Here is a 15836-nt window from a genome sequence, read left to right on the forward strand (position 1 = left end):
TTTTGAGGCAGTATCACCATGGAAGTAGATTGCCCAATATTCCTTCCAAGGAGTGGCTGGTGGGTTTGAACCACCAACCTTCTGGTTAGCAAACTGTGTTTCTCTGTAAGTGACAGAGAAACTAGGAAACAGTGGCTTGAAAACAGAGTGGTTTGTTTTTCTCATCTGAAAAGAGAGGGGATTCCTCTTGGCCTTCTATCACCTGTTCATGATGCCTCACAGGACCCAGGTTTTTTCTCCTCTGCCATTTCAGTATATGTTGCTTCTTGTCCTCAGACTTGTAGCTTCTTGGTCATGAAATGGCTGCTGCAGCTCCAGACATCACATCTTTAGTACCAAACCATTTAAAAATGACCACAGAGTCACCACTTTGGGAAAATAATAATGACTGAGACATTTACAGGGCAGTCGACTAGGGTCAGGTACTGACCTATGCATATTACATGCATTACCTTGTGTCAGGCTCACCACAGCCCTGGGAGATAGGTATTATCATTATCTGAGTACTAACATGATGAGGCATGAAGAAGTTAAGTCATTTGCCCAAGGTCACAGTGTTAGTTGTAGAACATCCCTCCACACCCCCTACAGCTCCCCTCTCCACAGCTACTGAAAAGGCCCTTCATGATGATCTAGTCTCTGTCTTATTTTTCAGAAGGGGAAACTGAAGAGATTAAGTAACTCATCCAAGGTATACTAACATAGCACGTTAGTGGGTGAGCCAAGTCTCCTGACTCTTGCTCAGAACTCCTCCACATGCAGGTTGTGTGGCCACCTTATCCTTGGCAATGGGAGAGAAGTGACCCAAAGGCCAGAGAAGGCAGGACACAAGGAGGTCTGGCAGCTCTGGAGGGCACCATTAGGATGAGTGTGGCCACAGCATCTGGCAAACTGCCCAGGGGTCCCTGGACTCCTTCTTTCTTCCCACCCACATGCTGCAAAGAAATACATTCTTTGAAAACGAATGTCAGACTTGAAGTAAACAAATTAGTAATGGTTATGTGCTAACACTTTATTAATTAAGTGTCCTAAATACATTTAAACCTGGGTATTTAATTTAGATTTTTAGGGATAATTTAGATTTATAAGTTAGTTATTATGTATTAAGTACAGAAAATGCCAATTGTTTTTCACAGATATTTATTGAAGTGTGAAAAAGAAACCCATCTAAATTTAATTATCCGTGTGCTGGGTTTGAGAACTGACAGGAAAGTTTAGGAGGGGTGGATGTACCTCATCTCACAAGATGTGCTCTGTTGTGGATCATAATTTCGTTTTACCCTTGATAGTTGTTTAAATAAAATCCAGATATCACACCCCAGGTGTGGCACTCTTAGTGATGAAAATGCTGACTGTGGCTGAATCTCCACTGGCTCAAGAGCTGAAGGGCAGAGGGGACAGAGTGGGTGGTGGATGCTAGGAGTCATGAGCCCTAGGTTCTTGTCCCAGCTCTGGCACTGCCTTGACTGAGACTTGGGACTGAGACCTCTGTGTACTTAGTTCTCCAGATCTCAGAACCAGGAGGGGCAGGACTTGGTGTGTGTGTCTAGGTGTGTGTGGTGTCCCTGTCAGCTTGGATGTTTGATAGATGAGGAAATCTGGTCCTACATGAGGATGGGGGAAAGCCATGGATTCCCATAAGTTTATGAACATTATGTCCATGACTTCCCAAAGATATCTTCCTCTCTCTCACACCCCAGAAGTCCAGGGAACTGTTTTCATGATTATGAAGAGGTGTGTTTCATTCTGTTGTACATAGGATGTCTATGAGTCAATACTGACTCCACAGCACCTAACAACAACAGCACATCTACAAGGTCATGGAAGACTCTGTAGACCCTGTGGGCAGCATGTTGGGATGGGAAATGAGAGCAAAGAAGGCTCAGATCCTGTCCTGCAGGAGTTTGTGGTTTAGTAAGAGATAAGATTCCCAGTTCTTAGAAGCTAGGTATAAAGAGAGCCCCAGTCTTGCCTCGTAGGCCATGATGGATTCCACATATGAGTAGGGGAGAAGGCCTTGGTGGTCATCCACTGTAATGCCCTTGTTTTTGAGATTGTGAAACTGAGGTTCACTAAGGGCAGAAGTTACAAAGTCTTAGAGCCTCGTAGTGACAGTTAGGGAGAATCGGGATCCATTGCCTGCTCTGCTGCCTAATGGTAACTTGGGAAAATCACTTGAGCATTTCAATTTTTCTCTTGAGAGTGTCTTTTTTTCTCAGCATCAATTTATATTGTAATTCTAAAACCCAGAAATTTACATTTTGGTCCTTATTTTTAGCTGTGTCTCCTTGTGGCTTCAAAAAGTAGGACATTTCTTTGGGGCCATCAGAAAAGATCTCTGGCTGTGCTGTGCTTCAGTTGAGAGTTTAAAGCTCTCAGCTTGTCATTTTTGTTCTGTAATTCTCCAGCACCGTCAGAAGTAGCCATCATATCCTACACTCATTAGGCACCGATAGCCCACTGGCACTAAGTCCATTCTGGTTCATAGCAACCCTATAGGACAGAGTAGAACTACCCTCTAGGATTTCCAAGGCAGTAAATCTTTGCAGAAGCTGACTGTCTCATCCTTCTCTTGTGGAACATCTGGTGGGTTCAGATTGCTGACCTTTTAGTTAGTAGTCAATTGTTAATCACTGCACCACCAGAGCTCCTTAGGCATAAATACTCATGGTCAAATGTTGGAGACCAAGAAAAAGACCCCCAAAAGAACATGATTGCAAGGCTCATGTTCTAATTACAGTTAAGAGATGGCAAGGCCTCTCTGTGGTTGAATGTTTGCTTTAAGAGATGGCAAGGTCTCTCTCATTGTTAAATGCTTTATTAGCAAAACATCAAGTATTAAAAGTAGATGTTATTCCAGTAGTCCATATTTTTATCTTTTTGGGATGTTTCATACTTTGCATCACTGTGTCTGAGTAAACATTTATTGTTTTACACTCCTTATTCCTAAGGAGACTTCTGTGATTGTTGTAATGACCACCTGTTATCCTTGAGCAAGTAGAGGAGTAAAACTTTTAACTCTGTAGAGCATAAGCTGATTGTATGGATTCTAAGACTAATGATGTAATCATGTACAAACATAAATAAAGTAGAACAAAGGCATCCAGGCATCGCTCTTGCAGAATATGCAAGGCATCTGCCTGGCCCCCATTCCTTAAATAAAAAAGAAAACCATTAATCCTTTCGTGTCACTTCATTTTGTGACCTGTGCAGTTTTGCCAGATGTGGCAGTCAAATGTAAGAGTCAGTTGTTCTACTAAAGTCTTGTCTTTAATTCACATTTTATCCCAAGTACCCTCAAAAAAGAACAACAACAAAAAAAAAGCCTCACTGCCATTGATTCAATTCTGACTCATAGAGACCCCCTTTGGGTTTCTGAGGCAATAAATCTTTACGGAAGTAGATTACTGAGTCTCCTTCCACAGAGTGGCTGGTGGGTTTGAAACGCCAGTCTCCTGGTTAGCAGTCAAATGCATTAGGCACTATACCACCAGAGCTTCTCAGGTGGCAATTTATACGTACACACCATGGAAAACCAGTGTTCCATTTTTCCCTGGCAATGTGGTCATCACTGTGTTCAAGCCTAATCAATCATCACCAAATCCCATCTTTGAAGGCTCATTTCCCAGGAAAAATCCTGGTACTGAGTGTTGTTGCATCATTCAGAGTTCATTTATGCAAACAGAAATCACAGTACTAATCACACACAGAGGAGATTTAATGGACAACTGGCATGAAAATATTGAAAAGACTGAGCAAGCAAAATGGAGAAGGGAAGGTAACTGAGAGATTAGTAGGTATGTGCTAAAAGAGCAGGGAGACCATGTCTTCTGACCTCCTCTAACCACACAAGAGGAAGACAAAATCACCATCAATAGCGCAAGGCCTATTCCTGTGAGGCCAGACATGCTGCCTCCCTGCAGTCCTTTCCCCAAACCTGACACCAACCATTCCTCCTGCAGCACTCACCACCTTTCTGCTGGGTTTAATAACTCACTGCAGTGGCCACACAGAACTCACAGATTATGGGATTTATTAGGGAAGCACCAGGTTACAATTCAAGTTCAGGAAAAATGCTCAGTCTCTCTCAGCCTGCCATCTCTCAGCCAACAGTCTCTCTCCCAGCAGTGCATGTCCCTCGGTGTCTCTCTCAGCAATGCATGTCTCTTGTGTCTCTTTCCCAGCAGTGCTGTCTCTCAGAAGTGTGTATCTCTCAGGAGTGTGTTTCTCCTGGGAGTGTGTTTCTCTCAGCAGCACATCCTCCTCAGCGAGCAGCAGTTAGAGAGATTTCTGCCTCTAGGAGGTCTCCTTTTGAGCCTGGCAGAGTGGCCAAGCTAGCCAATCATAACATCAGAATTCTAAGCACCTGAGAGAGAGTGAACTTCCCAGAACACTGATTTGTGCCACACCCAACAGAAATACCCCAGGTGGATAACTTTTACAATCAGGAGCTCCTCAGTTGCTCACAGCAAATTCCACTGCGGAGTTTACGAAGATTTATGGCTAGAGAAGCCATACCAGGTAATTTACTACACTGCAGTATGAGAAATAACTGCCCCTCCTGCCTCCCCAGGGCCACTGAAAATTCTGGAGAAACTGCTGCGACTTTGGTGGCCACTTTGCTGCTGCTAAAACTGCTGAAGTCCCTGTTGGTGCCAGAGATACAAAGGCCACTGCAGCCTGCTGCTGTTACTGGAAACATCAGAAGAAAAGGGAAAGGGAGAATAGCAGCTTCTCTCCACCTCTGACCTTCTAATCTTCCAGCATCTCCTATTGTCCAAAGCTACCTGGAAGCCAGCAGGCAAGGGAATCTGACAAATGCATCTCACAGGGGTCCAGTAGGACACAGAACAGTGGCGATGGAGGGAGAGCAAAGAGATACCCTGACAATGACTAGCACAGAAGCTCAGAACTTGAACTTTTGTATGAAACAAGTCAGTTCAAAACCAGTGCTGTCACTTCCCAGGCATAGGATATTAAATGCTCTGAGAGGGAACAACAAAAGAGGCTTGTGGCACCCAGAGAGCAGCAACACCAGGAAACTATTACCACTCCTAGGACTGAAAGAACAAGGAAGTAACAGAGTTTCTGAAGCCAAATAAGAACTGGAGTCATGCAGGAGGGCTGTCAGGGGAGCTGTGGGCTCAGGGAGGGAAGCATTCACTGAGAGACTCTGAGTTGAATCCAGGAGAGGGCAGGAAGAAATACCTGGTGTTACGGATTGAATTGTGTCCATCCAAAATAAGTGTGAAATTCTAACTAAACCCTATACCTGTGGAAAGGAATTCTGGTGGTACAGTGCCTAAGACCTAAGACTGCTAACCAGAAGGTTGGTGGTTCAGCCACCCCACAGAAGAAAGATGGGGCAATCTACTTCTGTAGATTTACTACCCTGGTAACCCAAAGAGGGTTGCTATGAGTCTGAATCCACTTAATGACAGTTCTTTTTCTTTTTCTTTTTTGGTATAAATACTTGTGAAGTAATCTCAGGAGATTTGGTGGCATAGTGCCTAAGACATTTGACTGATAACCAGAAGGCTGGTGCTTCAAACCCACCAGCCACTCCCAGGCAGAAAGATTGAGCAATCTACTTCCGTATCCACTGCCTGGGAAACCCAAGGAGGGGTCACTATGAGTCTGATCTGACTGAAGGGCAGTGAGTTTGGTTTTTTTGGAGAGATAATCCCATTTGGGAATAGATTTCTCATTGTTATGTTAATGAGGCCATACCAGTGTAGGGTGTGCCTTAAACTGAACCACTTTGAGATATAAAAAGAGCAGATCAGGCTCTGTTTTTTTTTTTTTTTTTTTTCCATGTGGAAGTTCTTTTCTCTTCTGTAATATCATTCCATACAAAAGCAATAGAAACATAGTAGTGTTAACAAGTTTACAAATGACCATGTGAACAGAAATTCTGTACACATTATCATTCACAGTAATTTTACATGGAAATTAACTATTTGTTTAAAAAACAAAACAAAACAAAACAAACTTCTTTCTCCATCCAGTCCATTGCCTTAACTCTTGGAATATTATAGGTAGAAGAGCCAGCACTATTTACAAGCACCAAATTGTTGTTGTTGTTGTTATGTGCCATCCAGTCGGACCAGACTCATAGCGACCCCTCCTTGGGTTTCCGAGGCAGTATCACTATGGAAGTAGATTGCCCAATCTTCCTTCCAAGGAGTGGCTGGTAAGTTTGAACTGCCAGCCTTCGGGTTAGCAGTCAAGTGCCTTAGGCACTACACTACCACAGCTCCCATGCACCAAATTAAGACTGTATAATTTACACAAAAGTCTCTAATTTTAACAGCTCTGCTTATCATCTTTGACAATTCAGTGCTGTGTCTGAGCAAACCACCACCGTTGACATCCTTTCCAAGAGCCAAGACTGAGGTTTCTGTGATGACAGTAAAGAACAATGGGGATGCAGGGAGAGCAAGGTCTCCAATTCCAAAACCACAACAACAACAAAAAAAAACCACGTCGTCAGAACCAGTAAAGAAACGTTGACTCCAGGCTGGCTCCACAGATACACAGTAAAATCCAAAAGCAACCTATTGCACAAACATTGAGGAAAACCCTTTAAAGTACACTTGTCAGGTTAACTTGGAGGCTGATGGAGATTAAAGCAATTAAGCTATTTCAAGACTGCTTAAGTCCAATCTTTCTTGCATTTAGCTTCCTTTACAATTTAAAACATGCAAACAACGTTCATGCATAAAATCACACACCCAGAAACACTACATGACTAAGATCATACTCGTGCAGGAACAGCCACACAAAAGGGGGTGGAGGTGGGGAGAGAAACATGCCAAGCGGAGATTGTCAAGGAATCAAGAAATTCCAGGTCTAGTGAAAGAGAGATTCTCCCGGAGCCCAGAGACACAGAGCCTTCCCCTAGGGCCAGTGCCCTGAATTCTGACTTCCAGCCTCCTAAACTGTGAGAAAATAGTTATCTGTTCTTTTAAAAATAACCCACTTGTGGTAATTCTGTTACAGTGGCACTAAGAAACTAAAACCCTCAACCTTCCTCTCCTTCCACTCTCTGAACTGCTACTGGTGCTTCCCATTCATTGAAACAAGTGAAAGCCAGACTGCAAGGAAACCCCCAGATATGGTCTATATAGGCACAGAGCAGGACAGAAGGATGGGATAATGATTTGAGAGGAGGGGAGTAGTTAAAGGGGAACAGTCATAGAATATTCATAAAAACATTAACAGTATCACCCCAGAGTGTTTTTTAGGGATTCTGTACTCTTTGCATTTTGGTATTCTTTTGATTTCTCTTAACAAGCATGAACTAGTTTAAAATAATGCTGTTGTTTCTTTTAAATGATCAGAAAGAGGAAGCTGGGGAGCCACCCAGAAACCCTGTGATGCCCCCACTCTCAGGGGCAGAACAGTGAGAAGCAGGTGAACTTGACTTCATGACCTCTACTAGGAAACAGGGTCTTTAAAGGCTCATCTGAGGCTCAGCAGGTGCCACCTTATGGGAGGGATAGCAGGCCTGAGAGCCCAGAGACCTGGGTTCAGGTTGCATCTCAGGCCTTGACCTGCTGTGTGACATTTGTTGTTTGTTGTTATGTGCCATCGAGTCGGCCCCGACTCATAGCGACCCCTCCTTGGGTTTCCGAGGCAGTATGACTATGGAAGTAGGATTGCCCAACCTTCCTTCCAAGGAGTGGCTGGTGGGTTTGAACCGCCAGCCATCTGGTTAGCAGGCAAGTGTCTTAGCCACTATGCTACCAGAGCTCCTTGTGTGTGTGTGTGTGTGACATTGAGCAAGTCTATTTCCTTCTGGGCCTTGGTTTCCCATCCTGAATGGGGGGATGAAACAGTGAGAAATAAGAAGGTCAGTACTGTCAGGGGACTGGTGTGTTCTTGTGATCAGAGACTAAGGACTCCGAACATGTTTATTGTGAGGAAAATAGAACAGACAAAAGTGTCCTAGAAAACGCATGGGGAGCTTCCAAGATGATTAAAACCCAATGATGAAGATGGGTAATTAGAATTTTCTGGGATAAGCATGTAAACTAAGAGCCAGGTGCTGCTGCAGCCATCTGGGAGGGGAGGGGAGAAATTGGGAGCAGTGAGGAGGATCCTGGCTGTGGAGGTGATGCAGAGAACAGGATTGGGGCTGGGACAGAATTCCAACTGTGTCATGACTTGGGGGAGCTCTGGTAGTGCCTAAGTCAAGTGCCTAAGGCACTTGACTGCTAACCAGAGGGCTGGTGGTTCAAACCCACCAGCCACTCCTGGGAAGGAAGGTTCGGCAATCTACTTCCCTAGTGATACCGCCTCGGAAACCCAAGGAGGGGTTGCTATGAGTCAGGTCCGACTCGAGGGCACATAACAACAACAACATGACTTAGGAATGTGACCTTGGACAAGCCCTTTGTCCTTTTGAGTGTCAGTTTCCCCAACAGTAAAATGAAAGTTTGGAACAGATAATTCCTGTAGTTCCATCCAGTTCTGCCTCCACATTAATTGGGGAATCTGACAAAAAGGTAAAATTGCCGGCATTTGGTGTTTCCAGAGTCTTTAGCGCAAGAAACAGGTGGGAGGAGGCATCACTGGTCAGAATCTTCTAAGATGGATGGCTGACTCCACCCCCTATTGGCTGTGCCATCACAGGCAAAAGACTTCCCTTCTTCATTCCCTGATACCTTCACTTGAAAATGAAACTATCTCAGAAAGTTGGCCATGTTTTGAAACAGAAGCAAAACTAGACCCCCAAATTAGTTCTCTTTCCTCTCTCTTCCCTTCTCTCTTGTTCTTCTGTGAAGAACGTGACCTACCCTCCCAAATATTTCATTCATCTCACAAAGTCTTATGGACTACAATAGGCTCTGTGCTGGACTAGGGGCTTTGAGGGGGATAGAAGGAGAGGCCTAACTCAGAATTTTCCCCAAGGATTTTAGTATCCAGAGGTGACCACTCACAAGGGTAATTAATCTGGTTCAAGACCACTGTGGAGGGTGTTTTAATAGGGAATGATAATGGAGTCAAGCATAGCAATGATTGTGAGGATAGCACAGGATGAGGCAGTGTGTTTTCTGTTGTACATATGATCACTAGGAGCCAGAACCAACTCAATAGCACCTAACCACCACAACAACACATGGCAGGAAGATGAAGGCGCTAGAGAAGGGTCAGGATCCAGGGCTTAGATCTGGGGGCCAGGGCCTGGTCAGAAGCAGATGGCAGAGCAAAGGTCTGGCTAGCCCCTGAAACCTGAAGCTGACCAAGGCCTGATCAACTCAGGAGATACGAGACTCAGAAAGGATCAGAAGGCTGGGTTTCTCTCAGGGGACATGGAGGCTCCAGGATTAATCAGCACTTTCTGAGGTTCTCTGAGTGGGAGCAGCTCTAAAACCAAGACTTCAGTGCCCTGGCTGCCCACAGCGTCACAACTCTGACACTGGGATAGGGAGCTGCCCTCTGCCAGATCATCAGCCTCAACCTGGCATTGAGCAAAGAAGGACAGAGAGCATACATACACTCTTGCAGCCCAGGAGCCCAGCAACTGACCCACCTGGAGAGGCCTAGGTATCTCTAGATCATACCATGTTAAGGTTCTAGCACTTCCTGTCACTGAGAAACTTATCCTGGCCCCACAGCTTATCTCCCTGATCCTCTGGTTCCCCTTTTGTAAACTTGGAGTTAAGGACACTTGCCCCCCAGACTGCTGTGAAGATGAAATAAGAAAAGTTGTCACCATCATCATCAGTAGTGATCTTTTCTTAAGCGCCATGCTGAGTAATCCTCATTCCACTTTCTCTGAATCTTCAAATATGGTAGGTGCTGTCTTTATACCCCTTCACAGATGAGGAAACTGAGGCTCTGCCAGGTAGGAAGCTTGTTCAAGTCCCCTGCATTCTGGTACCCACTGCCTGTATGTCCTCTCTCTCCAGCCATGCATTTTTGCTAAGAAAAAACACCTGTTGTTGAAGGGTTGAGCTTGTTTCTGCAAAGTGGGATGCAGAGTGGAGAGCATTCTGGTGAGTGTTGAGCCAGGTATGGTCAATCAGGCCAGCTTTATGACTGACTTCCCTGGTCCCAAAATGACACCCAAGGCCAGAGCAGTCTGGTTACATGTGCTGAAATACTACTTGATGGTCCTGCCATATTGTGGGGAGAGACAGAGAGAGAGATTGCAGACTTACATACCAACGAAGTGGTGAATATTGAAATGAGCTATTTTTGCAAGACTGAAATGTCCAAGAAAATATAAAACCAAGCCCCCCTCTACTCATGTAGAGACAGGAGGACCTGTGCCAGTATGGGACCTGCAAGGCAAAGTGACTCCTACAGAGCATAGACAACTCTTTGGGAGTGGCATTCACCATTGGGTCCAGGTGCAGAATGACTGCTGTGAGCACAGGAGAAGCACTCGTTCCAGGGAGCTGCTGTCCTCAGCACAGGTGGCTCCATAACCATTAAGGCCAGGTCTACATAGAGCAATGACCCAGGTCAGGCTAAAGGTGGAGAGTGGTTCCATTCTTTCCCACGTGGAGTCTTTGCTTTGGTCTTCCAGATTTGTAGACACAAATTCTGTGAGCTGACCTCTAGGTGCCTCCTGACTCTCTCATGGATATGAGGGATGATACTTGCTGCCCATCCTCCACTCTCAAAGCCCACCTATGGGCCACCTGAAACACTCATACCCAACTCTTTCTTTATGTGCCCATCACTAAGAAACTTGCCCAACATTTGCAAACTGTGACTCTGAGGACAAGGTCATGCCCAGATCAATGTAGAGCATCAGAGAAACAGGCAACCATAAAGCAGGTGATAAGAGAACAACAAGGACTGAGCACTTACCTGCGGCAGGCCTTGACCTTTGCGGTTTCTCTGCCACAAAGTCTTACCCTAGGAAAGCTGAGACTGAAGTGCCCTGATACCTCCTTGTTCCACTCATGCTCTGCCAAGGCTAGCAATTGATTAATGTGACTATCTGGCTTCTCCACTTCTGAGTATGGAGCAGCTGCTAAAAAAATATGCATATGAGGGAGCATTAACGCCACTCCAAGGCATGGCTGCCTACCTCAGCTGTTGCCAGCAGCACCCATCTCTCTAACTTTCTCAGAGTCTGATCCCTCTTGGACAATTCCAGACCTCCACCCTGGTCAAATTCTGTATCCAAACCCCAACCCTGTCCCTCTCTGCATGTTATCTTAGCCCCTTCAGTACAGGGAGAGTAGAGGCCATATGCACTCTCATTCTCCTGATATGCTGCTTTTTACCTATCTCAGGACCCACCAGCCACTCCTCAGAAGGAAGTTAGGGCAATCCTACTTCTGTAGTGATACTGCCTTGGAAACCCAAGGAGGGGTCACTATGAGTTGGGGCCGACTCGACGGCACATAACAACAACAACCTATCTCAGGAGCAGAAATGCCCTCCATGGAGGAAGGCTGATCCTCGTGTTTCCTCTGGGTCTCATCCTTTCCATCTCTGCAAACGCCCAGCTCTCTTGAGCACCCCCCTCTTCCCACTTCTTCAGCTTCTTCCACTTCATCACTCCAGGTTTTCCCCTCAAACATCTCCCATACTTGACCTTAAAATAAATCTTTCTCTTGTTATCCCCTGGTTTCTTGAATCACTGCCTTTTTGCCTGTTGTTAAGTGCCATTGATTCTGTTCAACAGAATGAACCACTGACTGGTCTGGCACCATCCTCACACAATCCTGGCTATGTTTGAACCCACTGTTGCAGCCACTGTTTCAATCCATCTCTTTGAAGGTCTTCCTCTTTTTGGCTGATCTTCTACTTTACAAAGCATGATATCCTTCTCTAGGGACTGGTCCCTCCTGATAAGCTGTCCAAAGTACGTGAGACAAAGTCTCACCACCTTTCTTTTCTAAGGAGCATTCTAGCTGTACTTCCGAGACAGATTTGTTTCTTCTTCTAGCGGTTCATGGTACATTCAGTATTCTTCACCACACTTAACCAGCAGCAATTACTTGAAAGTATTGTCTTGGTTCTTTCTTTCTTTTTTTTCTCATTTTCTTCTGTTTTGTTCCATCATCCTGGATAAGCCATTCCCCATACCTACTTCAGCTGACAAATGCTACTTATTCTTTCATACTCAGCACAAATATCACTTCGAAAACATTGCTGCAGATGCTGTTGCCCCCTTTCTCATAACCCTTTGACCTATCCTGAGTTGCCCTGCAACAGTGGGAAATTCCTAGCACGCTGATAGCTCCCTTCTCAAACGCCAACTTCTCTTTTTTCCTTTGCCTGTGGGCTTTCTTTTGCACCATGAAGGCTTGCTCATCCGGAAGCAGGCACAATATCAATGTGCAGGGCGATGAACACATCCCGGGCAACCATCATTCTGTGGGGATGAGTTAGTAGATAATTGCCTTAGCCTCCCTTCTACCAGGAGCATGACTGTGAAGTAAGCTCTACATGATTCCTAAGAGATCTTCAGTGAACCACATTTTCCCACAGAGGTAACCATTTATCAATACATCTTATGTTGGTTTTTCTCCCTTCCCTGCATCACTCCTTGCACTCCCTCACTGTTCTTGTGACTCACCACCTAAATAAACTACAGAACTCATGTCCTTGACTTAAGGTCTGTTCTGAGGCACCCACTCTAAGAGAGACAATTGCCCCTTTGACATCCAAGTGAGTTAAGTGTTCTTTTGCTCTCTGATACTGATTAAAGAACTTCTTAAGCTGGAGTTTTATGTCCTGTGCAAGACTGTCAGTACCTTGGTAAAGTCAATTTCTTATCTCTATGTCCCATCACTAAGTACACTCAATGTCCTGATGAATAGATGGCTATAAAATCCCTGTTGAATATATGATAAAGTGAATGAATGAATAAATGAGTAAATGAATCTCCAGAGTACCTTAGCTGGCTAGACAGATCATGTTAGATGAGTTACATTAATGCATCTAATCCTCTCAAAGTCAACCTTCTCTTACAACAGAAGCCTCATTTAGCATGCCCCACCCAATCCTGAAGGTCTCCATTCCTCCCTCTGTGACACAATCTGCTGTGTACAGCCCAAGACATCCTTTTGAAAAATCCTCAGAGTACTGAGCCACTCACTGGGAGATTCCAATAGGAATTAACTAAAAGTTAAAGGAACACAGTGAATTCAATTATAATGGGACATATTTCAATACCGCCTCCCAGCAGATGTCACTTAGCGGGATGAATTTGTCTCGGCTGGACTTCAGAGCTCATACAGAATCACCCAGAACCATCTATTTGCAGCCAATGAGAATAGCCTCAGGGATTTATCACTTGTCCAAATCAGTTTATTTGGAAATGGATCCACAGATCAAGGTTTCCAATAGGAGCCATGAAAATTGTTGTTGGGGAACTGAAGCGGCTGCTGCCAAGCTGAGGTTGGCTGAGTTGTTCGGCCTGTATCTTCCCTTTATTCCTTAGGGAGGGGAGGACTCTGAGCTCATCCAGAATGCTGGGGCACTCCAATGCAGTATCTTTTCCCCACAGTCTTTGACAATGAGAAAATAGAGGACGTGGGGACTGACCCAAAGTTGTGCTGCAAGCTGGTGGTGGATCTGGGACTCTGAGGCTGAATCCAGACAACTCCAACTCCAATTCCTAATTCCTTTCAGGGCTGGCAGGGTGAGAATTATGCTGCAATCAAAGAAATATCCTGGACTGGTCCCTAGAGTTTTCTTGATATTGAGTTAAAGACACTGGCCTGAGAATCAGGGAAACGGGAATACGGTGTTGGCTTTGTCCTTCACTTGTATGACATTAGGCAAATCTATTCCTTTCTTTGAACCAGGCAGTGTTTCATTCTGTTGTACATAGGTTCAATATGAGTCAGAGCTGGTGTGATGGCACCTAACAACAACAACAGTCCTTTCTCTGGAGTCCCTGGGTGGCACAGAGAGTTAAGCACTCAACTACTAGCTGAAGGGTTGGTGGCTTGAACCCACCCAAAACTGCCTTGGGAGACAGGCCTGGAAATCTGTTTCCAAAAGTCACAGGCTTGCAAACCTTTTGGAGAAGTTCTACTCTGAACATATGGGCTTACCACGAATTGAAATTGACTCAATAGAAACTGAAACAACAACAACATTCCCTTTTCTGGACCTCAGTTTCCTCATTTGTAAAATGAGAGGATTGATGATATCTAAGGGGCCTTCCATCTGCACAAACTGATGACACTGTGGGCCTCCGTTTCTGCAACTGTCAAGTTGACATAATGCTTTACTTTCTAGAATGCTGTGAATATCATGTGAGGTATAGAGGAAGCTCATTGAGCTTTTTTGAAAGTAAACCCTGAGACCGTGTTATCATCACTCACACACCTGTAGATAAGTGGTGCTAAGGGTGGAGCTAGTTCCACATCTCAGCTATGGATGGAATAAAGGAAAAACCAGTGTGTCACTCCCACCCCCAGCCAGGAAAGTGGTCTCTTGGTGGGCTGTAGATTCGAGAGGTTCTAGCCACCCAACCTTGGGCTATATCTCTGAGGCCAGGTCCTCCTCACTTCCCATGCAGACAGAATCTCACATCTCAGGCTTCCAGTCTATGGGTGTTGGCAATGTTAGCCTGTGGGCAAAGGGCAAAGTTGGGAAGGAAAGAGAGAAAGAGGAGGAGGGGGCAGGAAGAAGGACAAGAAGGTAAATGTCTTACTCCAGTACAAAAAAGTATAGCTCTACAAATGGAGAAACCTGATATCAAAGGCAGTCTACATCACTCACTGTTTGAGTGATTGTGGCAAAGTCTGTTAGTTTTAATCCTCAGTTGTATCATTAATAAACTAAGGATGAGTATAGTACCTCTCATAGAATAATGCTGATGAAGCACTTAGCACCACTTTGGTCCGGGGTAAATTCTCAATACACAGTAGCCAGTAGTGGCAGGGGCAGCCACAGTAGCAGCAGTAGCAGCAGTAGAAGTAGTTGTTGCAAATCTACAAGGTGTTAGGCTCTTAGGGAAAGGCTGCAGAATCCATGCTGCTGAATGTGGAAACAGAAAAACAAAGGAATTTGTTCTTGGAGAGGAGCAGATAAGTTTTCCCAAGTGGAGGCAGATTCAGAGAGACAGAGAGACAAAGTCTACACTCATGACAAAGTACAATTAACATTTTTTTAAAATGACATCAGGAATTTTTTGTATATGCTTAATAGTTATATTAGTGGGGAGAACAGTTGTGTGTTCATGTGTTAATGGTGATTATAATGATTATCGTAATAAGCTAAAGGCAAATTTCATGTCAATAGATCGATCAGGAAGAAATGTAAGCAAGGACTTGACTAAATGACTCTCAAGTGTAAAAACAATGGGTGTGAACACTAGAGATATGGGAGATTGGGATTCACAGTGACCAGGCCTGACTGTGGAGCACCCTCTTTGGGACACTCACTGTGGTCAGAATTAAATATCAAATGAAGCACAAATGATGAAAGAACATTCCTTAAATCCCATACTAGATGAATGGTGGATACTGGGTTCCAACCCAGTTCTGTCTGATGCCAAGGCTCTGACCACTCATAAAAGTTGACCAACACCAAGGCTTCAGAATGGACCTTCCCAGGCTTCCCAAGACCCAGCAAGATCAGGGCACAAAGCAGCTAGGGACTAAGGGCTATAAGATGTTAGGTACTACCACTGAGTCAATTTTGAGTCAGCAACCCTGTGTATAACCAGCCAAAACAGGTCTAGTCCTCACAATCCTTGCTATGCTTGAGCTCATTGTTGCAACCACCATGCCAATCTAGCTCATTGAGGGCCTTCCCCTTTTTCACTGAGCATGACATCCTTTGCTTTCTGAAAACATGACCAGAGTAGGTGAGACAAAGTCTGCCCATTCTCGCTTCTAAGGTAC

Source organism: Orycteropus afer, unplaced genomic scaffold (genome assembly GCF_000298275.1).
Source record: "Orycteropus afer afer isolate SDZICR_OR568_19922 unplaced genomic scaffold, OryAfe1.0 scaffold00031, whole genome shotgun sequence".
In the NCBI taxonomy this organism is placed as follows: domain Eukaryota; kingdom Metazoa; phylum Chordata; class Mammalia; order Tubulidentata; family Orycteropodidae; genus Orycteropus; species Orycteropus afer.